The sequence below is a fragment of the Pan troglodytes genome, chromosome 10, assembly GCF_028858775.2.
Source record: "Pan troglodytes isolate AG18354 chromosome 10, NHGRI_mPanTro3-v2.0_pri, whole genome shotgun sequence".
NCBI classification, from domain to species: Eukaryota; Metazoa; Chordata; class Mammalia; order Primates; family Hominidae; genus Pan; species Pan troglodytes.
In genome coordinates, this window is record NC_072408.2 from 106,274,623 (window position 1) to 106,287,148 (window position 12,526).

Genomic DNA, 12,526 nt, shown 5'->3' on the forward strand with positions numbered 1-12,526 from the left:
CTATGAATTTTTTTCAAAAGAATCCCTGCCCTTGAGAAGTATACTGTTGGGTTTTTTCCTTTTCTTTTTTGAGACAGGGTCTCACTACCATCACCCAGGCTGGAGTGCAGTAGCATGAACACAGCTCACTACAGCCTCAACTTCCCAGGCTCAAGTGATCCTCCCACCTTAGCCTCCTGAGTATCTGGGACTACAGGTGCACATTACCACATCTGGCTAATTTTTTGTATTTTTAGTAGAAATGGGGTTTCGCCATATTGCTCAGGCTAGTCTTGAACTCCTGAGCTCTAGTGATCCACCCACCTCAACCTCCTAGAGTGCTAGGATTATAGCCATGAGCCACTGCACCCAGCCCAAAAGTATACTCTTAAATGTGTCATCAGACATGTAAACAAATTACAATGCAATATAACTTGAGAACTGATAACAGATAAAGGAAGCATGATAAAAAAAAAAACAGGGTGGGGTGGGGGAGTAATCAGACTATGGCTTGGACAGAAGATAGCTGTGAAAGGCTTCAGTTTTCAGGCAAGAAAGCTGGGACAAAACATTAGATATTAGGGCATGAAGGTAGGAAGAGCACAGTTGAAGCTGTTATTTCATATATAAAAAAACTGGAGATAAGTTTGAATGAGTGAAAGGAAGTTTTATTAGAATATAAACATACTTAATTCTGTAGGCAATGAGAAATATTGAAGACTGAGCAGGGAGTGACATAATAATAGATAACTTTTATTGAGCATTTATTATGTGCAGACAAGCCATGTTAAATTATTTTACTTATTGAATCTCATTTAATACCCAAATTAACTTACAAAATACATTCCACTATCACCATCCCTATTTTACAGAGAAACTCATCTCAAAGTTATATTCTCAGTTACTGGCAGAAAAGGATTCAAATTTCAGACTGATGCCATGTTACCCTATGTTTCTATGAACCCAATCATACCTATGCATATCATAGCAGGTATGCAAAAGATATGCATAGGTATGATTGGGTTCATAGAAACATAGCCTGAAGAAGATCGGCATAGTTGAGGTAGGAGCACACTCTACTTCAAAATATAGTTGAACCAACTTCCAGAAACTTAAAAAGTAGACATAGACACTATGAAAAATAAATAATAAAAACAAAAAAAAAGTCAACCATAAAAACATCTTTAGGGTATGCCTTTGAGTACTATATAGTATAATATTTAATATTTGGAAGCTGGAAGATATGTTAAGACTAGAGACCCAAGCTAGAGGTCATGACGTTAGCATTTTGGAGTTGATAAGTGATTAGATTCTGGACATGTGTTGAAATGTCCAGAACTGTTGAAATAGACCAAGAATTTTTTTGATGGCTCCTGAATAGACAAAGCAACCTTGAACAAAAAGAAAAAACTGAGCACATTACACTACCTGACTTCAAAATATACTACAAAGCTATAATAATCAAAACAACTTGATGCTGGCATAGAAACAGACACATCAACCAATGGAAAAGAACAGAAATCCCAGAAATAAATACACATATTTTTGGTTAATTTATTTCAAAGGCGCCAACAACACACAATGGGGAAAGGGCAGCCTCTTCAATAATGGCATTGGGACACTGGATATTCACATGCAGAAGAATAAAATTAGACCTTCATCTCACACTATATACAAAAACTAACTCAAAATGGATTAAAGCTGGGTGCAATGGTACATGTCTGTACTTCCAGCTACTTGAGAAACTGAGGCAGGAAGTTTGCTTGAACCCAGGAGTTTAAGGCCAGTCTGGGAAACATAGGGAGACCCCTCTCTAAAAAAACATTTTCTTAATTAATTAAAGACTTAAGTGTAAAATTGAAGTGGTAAAACTATTAGAAGAAAACACAGAGAAAAACCCCCACAACATTGGTTTGGGCAATGATTTTTTGGCTATGACCTCAAAAGCACAGGCAAGAGCAAAAATAGACAAATGGGATTATGTCAAACTAAAAAGCTCTGCACAGCAAAGGAACCAATGAAGAGAGTGAAGAAACAATTTATGAAATAGGAGAAAATATTTGTAAACAGTACCTCTGATAAGGAGTTAACATCCAAAATATATGGAACTCAAACAACTCATAGTGAGAAAACAATAACCTGATTTAAAAATGGGCAAAGGATCTGAATGGACATTTCTCAAAAGAGGACATACAAATGGACAACAGGTATATGAAAAAAATCCCTAACAACACTAATCATCAGAGAAATGCAAATCAGAACTACAATGAAATATCATCTCACCCCAGGGAAAATGGCTTTTATAAAAAAGACAGGCAATAACAGATGCTAGCAAGGGTGTGGAGAAAGGGGAACCACTGTACACTGTTAATGGGAAGGTAAATTAGTACAGCCATTAGAGAGAATAGTATGGAGTTCCTCAAAAACAAAATATAGAATTACCACATAATCCAGCCATCCCACTGCTGGGTATATATCCAAAGGAAATGAATCATTATGTAGAAGAGATATCTCCACTCCCATGTTATTGTAGCATTATTCAGTAGCCAAGACATGGAATTAACTTGTGTCCATTAAGAGATGAATGGATAAATGGAAAGAAAATGTAATATATACATACAGTGGAATACTATGCTGCCTTAAAAAAGAAGGGAATTCCGTTATCAGTATAGATGAACCTGGAGGACCTTGTGTTAAGTGAAATAAGCCAGGCACAGAAAGACAAATGACATGTGATCTCACTTATATATGAAATCTAAACAAAGTCAAACTCATAGAAGCAGAGAATAGAATGGTGGTTACCAGGGACTGGGGAGATGTTGGTCAAAGGACACAAAATATCAATTAGAAGGAATAAGTTCAAGAGGTTTATCAGACAATATGGTGACTATAGTTAATAACAACGTATTGTATTCTTTAAAAGAGTAGATCTTAAGAGTTCTCACCACAAAAAAAATGCTAAGTATGTGAGGTAATACATATGCTAATCAGTTCAATTTAGCTATTCCACAATGTATACATGTTTTAAAACAGCTTGTTGTACACAATAAGTATATATAATTTTTGTCTATTTAAAAATAATTAAATTTTTTAAAATTATTGATGTGCTGGATATAGGAAGAGAAAGAGAGAAGTCAAGAATGACTCTAAGGCTTCTGGTCTGAGGAACTAAAAGGATAGAGCTGTCATCAGCAGAAAAGGGACAGACTATAGGAGGAGCATAAATTCTCTACCATATAACTTCCAATATTGCCTTCCCATTCTCTCTCTCCCTTTGGACTCTATTGAAGTAATGCTAGGCAGACTTTATTCTTTTAACCATTTATCCTCTCTTTTCATTCTGTCTCTCTGTTGCATTTTTAATAGTTTCTTCTATTTATTTTCTAGTTTATTGGTTCTTTCTTCAGCTGTGTCAAGGCTGCTATCAAACCATTTTCTTAATTTTAGTAGACTTTTCTGTTCTAAAATTTCTATTTGGTTCTTAATCAAGTATATGATGTCAGTAGTTTGTATTTTTTAGTTCCTAAAAACATTTTCAAGCTTACTTTTATATTAAAATGGCAAATACAATTGGCTTTGGTTTTTTAATCTGATAATTCCAGCATCTAAAGTCTTTACGGATCCATTTCTGGATTTGTGGTTCTGACTCATGCAATCCTGTTCCGCTGTTAGTTTCATCATCAATTCTGTGTTGCTTATTATTCAACCTGTTGTTACAAGATACACATTTAAATATAACTAACTCTTAGTCTTTTAATAAATGTTAATTTTTAAAAGCATCGAAACTTATATCCTAATACCAGATGCTGAAGTCTGTGAACAACTTGCCTGTGTAACACTAGATCATTTATTTAATCTTTCTGGATTTCAAGTTTCTTAACTGTAAAAATGCAAATGATTAACTACCATCTTCTATCATTTACGTGTGCAGATAAAAGAAAAGAAAAATAACTTGTATGTTTTTAGGCACATAATAGGGGTTTTCAATATATGAGTTTCCTTTTCCATTATCAAAAGAAACATCATCAGAATTAAAATAAAATATGGAAGATCAAAGAAACCCAGAGGGAAAACAAGAAAACAAATAGTTATCCTTTTTAGACAACACATCTAGAGTACTTGCGTGATATTTGAGAGCAGTATCTTTTAGCTATTAACACAAATTGGTAGGGACAGAATTTAGTTCCAGAAATAGCAGATGATCCTTTGAGACATTGTACTGTTCAAAGTTATCCAGAGAAATAGGACCAACAGGATCTATCCATCTATCTATCTATCTATCCATCTATCTATCTATCTATCTATCTATCTATCTAGACAAAGATTTACTATAAGGCATTAGCTCATATAATTAATGGAGCATAAGAAGTCCAAAGATCTGCAGTTGGTAAGCTGGAGGTGCAGGACAGCCTATGTGTAGTTCCATTGTAAATCCAAAGGCCTGAGAACCAAGGAAGTTGATGGTGTAAATTCTAATCCAAAGGTTGGCAGACTCGAAGTCAAGAGCCAACATTTCAGTCCAAGTCTGGAGGCCTGGAAAAAAACAGTGTTCAGCTCAAGAGGTCAGGCAGGAGAAATTCCCCTTTACTCGGCCTTTTTGTTCAATTCAGGTCTGCAATTTATTGAATAAGGCCAATAACAGTAGGGTGGATGATTTGCTTTACTCAGTCTGCCATTCAAATATTAATCTCATCCAAAAACACCTTCACAGATACATCCCAAATAATGTTTAGCCAAATGTGTGGGCATCTCACGGACTAGTTAAGTTGAACTTATAAAATTAAACACAACAGGAATGATTCATTGCAAGGGCTGGTCTTAACTGCTTTTGCACTAAAGCCAGAAGAAAATGCTGGGAACTCCCTGCAAACTGTAAGCCAACAGCTTCTTGAATGTTTTTTTCTGAGTATTTTAATACATAGTATAAGACAGTGGATAATTAAGTACTAAATTATTTAGAAAAGACTAAGTATCTTCATCTTCTGAATCCATGAGCTATACCATTACACTGATAATTTGATTTTGTACTATCTTGCATTGTTCATTAACTCTTCCAGACTAGGTTATATTTTTGCATAAAGTCATATTTCTCTCTATATAGCTCTTAGCTTAATGCAATCCTTTTAAAGTAATAAATGAAGTAAAGTAGATAAAGCAAAACCTGTGTCAATGGAAACCAACACAAATGTATTTAATAATATGAAGAAAGCTGGTCTGGCTTTTATAATAATTCCATGATCCTTTCAAAGAAAACCCAAATGAGAAGCATATTCTAGAAGATATATGAGTCTTAAGAAGCTGGTTTATTCCCAAAATATCCTTGATAATATAATTTACAAAAAATACCAATTATCCAGTGGACTTGGTAAAATAGCAGCCTATGACCAAGACAGTTTTACATGCTCAACCTACATTTCACATATGCAGTTACAAAATATTGCTGATAAAAAGGAAATGAGGCACATAAAACTGCTTAGGGAAAACTGCAAAATATACTTGCAATTTCAGATTGAAATAAGAGGACTATCTTCTTGTCAGATTCCCTTACTACATATTAGATTATTCATTATGAATGTCAGTGTAGTCTATAATAACAACATTAGAAAAAATACTTATAGTTTATTTTATCTTTTAGAAGAAAAATATTCTATGACTATAAAATAATTCATGTGCAACATTACAGTCTAGTATTTTAACATCAATACCCAGCATGTAACAAACAGTTTAAGTATACCAGGGACCATGATAGATGCTTTTCAGCTGAAGAATAGGACTGAGATTACTTCTGGCTGGGAATTCAAGAAAGCTGTCATGGAAGAGGCAGGAGTTATGAAGGCCTCTGACAGACTAGTAAAATTCAGGCATGAAGAAATGGCTGGGAAGGGCGTTCCAAGAGTTGGAAGCAGGTTGAGCAAAATGTAGAGAGATGGGAAAGAGGCACACTTGTGGAATAAAGAAGAGTTCAGTTTGAATAAAATATAATATTCATGGAGGAAATGCTAAGAAATGGAGGAGTCATACACAGACTTTGGGCTTTGAAATCAGAAAACCCTAAGCTGAAATTCTGGTATATTTAACTTCAGTTTCATCTTCTGTAAAACAGTGCCTTTCACATAGTGTTACAAAGACAAATGAGGCATGTACAGATACGTGTGTGTGTGTGTGTGTGTGTGTGTGTGTGTGTATGCGTATGTCTGTGTGTGAATACATTGCCTGACACATAGTAAGTGCTCAATAAAATTATCTATTACTATTATTATCAGATATATGAATATAATCATAATAGCAAATAAAACTAGATAGGTGGCTTGATGCCTTATTATGGAAAATCCTAAGTGCATCACTTGCATCACTAAGTAATCATCAAATATAAGTATTTAATAAATCCTAATCTAACAATTCATGAAGCACAATTTTTATGTTTTGGTATTAAGTCAAGAGTTGACAAATTTTTTCTGTAAAGGGCCAGATGGTAAATATTGTAAGCTCTGTAAGGCTACATGATCTTTGTTGTAACTACTCTACTCTCTTTGGGTAGCGAGAAGGCAGCCACAGGAAATATATAAGCAAATGGGTGTGTCTGTATTCCAAGAAAATTTTACTTACAAAAACAAGCAGTAGACAAGATTAAGTTTGTTGGTGATAACTTGTAGATCCCTGTCTTAAGTACTTCCTATGCAAATGTTTTCCCTTTTATGGACAGACCTAGAAGAATGTTATATTATACATTTTCATTTCCATATTCATATTATAGATGAACATTCTCACTGTGTAATTAAAAACTAAGGTTTTCAATATAAAGCTAGAAATTTGTCATTTGTACAAAAAATGGCATTATATCTAACACCAGGGCAGTCCTTTGTACACAGCAACTGTTCAATATATGCTCATTAAATAGATAAATAAATAAGACCAGTGAAATCTTTACATTTTAAAGTAACTTTGTTGTAGTGATTGTACATGACTACCACTTCTGGGAGAAACGGTACAGAAATCGTAAGTAAAAAAGCCCAAGTATCCTGTTTCAGTATTTTCAGTGAGAAAGTACTCACTATGTACCACTTGAGGAAGTTAATATTTAACAGTAATTTAAGAGAATTAGTTAATAATCCAAATAATTAACACATTTTACTTTCTCTAGTGAAGGTTTGTTAAAAAGTAACAATTCTCTTAAATATACCGGGCTTGAACTTCCATTACTATCACCAACAATAGTGTTAAATATTCAAGTCTTAATTAGCCAGCAACTTTACCAGATGAAATGTGTGGTAGACAGCCTCTAGGATGGTCCCAATTGAGCCCCACCTCATGGTATTCACACTTTTGTGAAATTTTGTCCCCTAGGGTGTGAGTTGAACTCGTTGAATTGCTTCTAACAAAGAAGAGATGAGGCCGGGCACAGTGGCTCATGCCTGTAATCCTAGCACTTTGGGAGGCCAAGGTGGGCGGATCACAAGGTCAGGAGATCGAGACCATCCTGGCTAACATGGTGAAACCCCGTCTCTACTAAAAATACAAAAAATTAGCCGGGCGTGGTGGTGGGTGCCTGTAGTCCCAGCTACTCGGGAGGCTGAGCCAGGAGAATGGTGTGAACCTGGGAAGCAGAGCTTGGAGTGAGCCGAGATTGCACCACTGCACTCCAGCCTGGGTGACAGAGCAAGAGTCCGTCTCAAATAAAAAGAATAAAAAAGAAAAAAAAAGAAGAGATGAGTTGTACTTCTGGGAATAGGTTATAAAAAAAGACTGTGGCTTCTGTCTTGTGTGTGTCCTCCTTCTCAGATCTCTTGCACTGAGGAAAGCAAGTAACCACATTGTGAACAACCGTATGCAAAGGCCTACGTGGCATGGTAAGGAGCTGAGGCCCTCATTTCAACAGCCCACCAGAAACTGAACGTTGTTAACAGCCACATGAGTTAGCTTGGAAGCAAATCCTTCAGCCCCAGTCAAGCCTTGAAAAGACTGCAGTTCTAGCCAACAGCTTGCTTACAGCCTCCCGGGAAATCTTGAGTCAGAGGCATCCTGCTAAGTCCCTCCTAGTTTCCTGACCCTGTGAGATAATTAATGTTTGTTATTTTCGGCCACAAATAGCAATAGATAACTAATATAGTAAATGTTTGGTTAACGTTTATAACATGGCCAACATGTTTGTGCTACAATGGTGCTTAGACTTTCAGCCTTGTTTTGAAGGAGCTGACTACTTAATGGAAAACATAGAAGGGCAAATATAATTACAAAATTGTGTTACTTATGCTACAAATTCAGCAATATGGGAACACAGAAGAATGAGCCACTAACCAAATGAGGGGGCCAGAGCAGAAAGTTAGGTTATAGGCAGAAAGAGAAAGTGAAGAAAAAAAATGTAATAGCCTTGAGGAATGAGTGCCATCAAGAACTCAAAGAGGGAGAAGCATTCCAGGCAAAGAAAACAGAATATGCAACAGGGCAGAAGCATGAACGAGCATTATGCCTCTGGGAAGCTATAAATAGTTCAGCTTGGCTGAAGCACAGGATATGTGTGGAAAAGTGAATGGAGATGATGTTGGCAAGATAAAGTATTCAGATGAAAGATGGAAAGGTGTATAAAAAGAAAACAAAATTGCCTTTGTAAAAGATTAAATTTTTCTATTTAGGAAAAAAAGTCAGCCACATTGCATTTCTAAAATTACTTTCCTTGAGGCTATGATCAAATGCTACTTTCATCTATAAAAAGAAAAGACCACAAGGCTATAGTCACTTTAAAATTCTCTGCATGCAAGAGGCCACATCTGTGTGCTAAAGAGTAGAATGATTGACTAGCAGCTTCAAGCCAATAAGAACTTTGGTCTTATCTACACCAGAGAAGTTCTAGCAAAGAGTCAAAAACTCGAAGAGTTAGAGGACATCTAAAAGTCCAAGATCTCAATTCAAACATAAAAAGCAGTGCAATGAACAGATGGTTGGGAGAGTGTGCTCTCTCCCACCTTTCCTTTACTTTTGTTTCCTCCTCTTTCTCAACCCATGGCAGGGAGATGGTCTTTTAGCATAACAATTCACCAGAGGTATGCTGTAATTGGTGAGCAATATTAGTAGGAGAAATGTTTCCTTGTCTTATAAATTCTCTACTCTGAAGAATCTCAAGGATTTATGAGAAATGCAGGAGTCTTGTAGAATTTTACCTTCCTCCTCCCAGGATGATGCTAAGAATGACAATTCCCTGGCCTTGGCTAGCAAGACTGAACTAGAATCCTGGAGAACTGCACAGTTAAGAAAATGAAAGAGAAAGGGAGGCCATAGAAGATGGGTTCCCTCCCAATGCTTACTTTTATGGACTAAATGTTAAGCAATGAAGAAAGTAAAAAAGAAAGAAAATATTTTGCATCACATCGGTAATCCGTGGATTCTCTGTTTTACTAATGCACTTGTGCTTCAATTCTTATTTTGGCTCTTCAGGCTCTCCTGGTTTTGAGTCCCATTTTAGGTTGTATGCTTTCCCTTTTGTCTTAACTGTGGGGAAAAGCAAGAGAGATCAGATTGTTACTGTGTCTGTGTAGAAAGAAGTAGACATAGGAGACTCCATTTTGTTATGTACTAAGAAAAATTCTTCTGCCTTGAGATTCTGTTAATCTATAACCTTACCCCCAACCCCGTGCTCTCTGAAACGTGTGCTGTGTCAACTCAGAGTTAAATGGATTAAGGGCGGTGCAAGATGTGCTTTGTTAAACAGATGCTTGAAGGCAGCATGCTCCTTAAGAGTCATCACCACTCCCTAATCTCAAGTACCCAGGGACACAAAAACTGCGGAAGGCCGCAGGGACCTCTGCCTAGGAAAGCCAGGTATTGTCCAAGGTTTCTCCCCATGTGACAGTCTGAAATATGGCCTCGTGGGAAGGGAAAGACCTGACCGTCCCCCAGCCCGACACCCGTAAAGGGTCTGTGCTGAGGAGGATTAGTAAAAGAGGAAGGAATGCCTCTTGCAGTTGAGACAAGAGGAAGGCATCTGTCTCCTGCCTGTCCCTGGGCAATGGAATGTCTCGGTATAAAACCCGATTGTATGCTCCATCTACTGAGATAGGGAAAAACCGCCTTAGGGCCAGAGGTGGGACCTGCGGGCAGCAATACTGCTTTGTAAAGCATTGAGATGTTTATGTGTATGCATATCTAAAAGCACAGCACTTAATCCTTTACATTGTCTATGATGCAAAGACCTTTGTTCACGTGTTTGTCTGCTGACCCTCTCCCCACAATTGTCTTGTGACCCTGACACATCCCCCTCTTGGAGAAACACCCACGAATGATCAATAAATACTAAGGGAACTCAGAGGCTGGCGGGATCCTCCATAGGGGATCCTCCATATGGGATCCTCCATATGCTGAACGCTGGTTCCCCGGGTCCCCTTATTTCTTTCTCTATACTTTGTCTCTGTGTCTTTTTCTTTCCCAAGTCTCTCGTTCCACCTTACGAGAAACACCCACAGGTGTGTAGGGGCAACCCACCCCTACACTTAACAACCTATTCTTTTCTCCGGTTTTACTCTTAGTGGTCCCTGTATTCATCTTCTATATCTTTCTATTCATTCCAAAATTATGTAAACACCCAATCTGACCAAGACACACCCTAGCACTAGCCCACCAGGCCAGAACCCCTACTAAGTAGCCACTGACTCTCTATGAAAGGAAGTTAGAAAATGAACCTGCTGAGAGTAAAGGGGGAAAATGGTGGATAGGAGGCAGGACTAACTTGCAGGTGCCACTCAGATGGACAGAGCAGCATGTGGAGACCCACATCATGAACTTTTGCTCCAAGAACTACCATAGGAACATACCAGGAAAGCAGAGAAAACCACAGACCCTTTGAAGGAGTAGATTGCCACTGCAGGCTCTGTGAGTCAGCTTGCTTTCTCAGCAGGGAGGTTTGTAGCCTGGGGCAAGTTCTTAGTCCTGCTCATAGGCTGCCTGGAAATAAACTTGGTGCTGTTGGCGGGGCACAGTGGGAATGAGACTGGCCTTTTGGGCTGTGGGCTGTGTGGGAGCTGGGTGAGGTCTGTGGCTGCTGGCTTTCCACCACTTTCCTGGTGACCTGTGCGACTCAGCAGAGGCAGCCATAATCCCCCTGGGATATAACTCCATTGGCCTGGGAACTGCAACCCCACCCCCAACAGTAGCCACAGCAAACCCCACCCAAGGAGAGTCTGAGCTCAGACACACCTAACCCTGTCCCCACTTGATGGTCATTGTCTGCTGGCCCTGGTAGCTGAAGACTAAGGACATAATCTCTTGGGAACTCTATGGCCCCACCCACTGCCTGATCCTTCCTATACTACTGCAGCTGATGTGCTATTGAAAGCACCACCTCCTGGCTTGAGGACAACCAAAACAAAACCAGCGCACTTAACAAAAATACAACCAAGGACCCTCACAGAGTCCACTTCACTCTCCTGCTACCTCCACCAGAGCAGGTGCTGGTATGGTATCCACAGCTGAGAGACCTGAAGATGGGTCAAATCACAGAACTCTTTGCAGACACTCCCAGTACCAGCCTGGAGCCCAGTAGCTCCACTGGGAGGCTAGATTCAGAAGAAAAATAACAATCACTTCAGCTCTCAGGAAGCCCCATCCCTAGGGGAAAGGGGAGAGCACCATATCAAGAGAGCACCCCATTAGACAAAGAATCTTAACAGAAGCCCTTGAGTCCTAGATCTTCTCTCTGAAATAGTCTACCCAAATAAGAAGGAACCAGAAAAAACAATTCTGGTAATATGACAAAACAAGGTTCTTTAACACCTCCAAAAGAACATACTGGCTTACCAGCAATGGGTCAAGATCAACAGGAAACCTCTGAATTGCCAGAAAAAGAATTCAGAAGGTCGACTACTGAGCCAATCAAGGAGGCACCAGAGGAAGGTTAAGTGCAACTTAAAGAAATCAAAAAAGATGATACAGGATATGAATGGAAAAATCTCCAGTGAAATAGATAGCATTAAAAAAATCACAATTTCTGGAAATGAAGGACACACTTAGAGAATTACAAAATGCACTGGAAAGTCTCACAATAGAATCAAACAAGTAGAAGAAAAAAACTTCAGAGCTTGAAATCAAGGCTTTCAAATTAACCCAATCTGATAAAGACAAAGAAAAAAAATTTTTTTTAATGAACAAGGCCTCCAAGAAAATTTGGGATTATATTAAATGACCAAACCTAAAAATAATTGATGTTCCCGAGGGAGAAGATAAATCTAAAAGTTTGGAAAACATATTTGAGGGAATAATAGAGAAAAACTTTCCCAGCCTTGCTAGAGATCTAGACATCCAAATACAAAAAGCTCAAAAAACACCTGGGAAATTCATCACAAAAAGATCGTCGCCTAGGCACCTGATAGTCATCAGGTTATCTACAGTGAAGATGAAGAGCTGTGAGGCAAAAGCATCAGATAACCTATAAAGGAAAACTTATCAGATTAACAGCAGATTTCTCAGCAGAAATCCTACAAGCTAGAAGGGATTGGGGTTCTCTTTAGCCTCCTTAAATAAAACGATTATCAGCCAAGAATTTTGTGTCCAGTGAAACTAA

The 12,526-nt window shown here is 38.2% G+C and overlaps 1 protein-coding gene across 15 annotated transcripts in view; it reads right to left on the reverse strand.

Moving 5' to 3' along the window:
* The window catches only part of ANKS1B (ankyrin repeat and sterile alpha motif domain containing 1B), a 1,252,139-nt gene that overhangs the window by 714,329 nt on the left and 525,284 nt on the right, over nt 1-12,526 (reverse strand). The window lies entirely within an intron of this gene.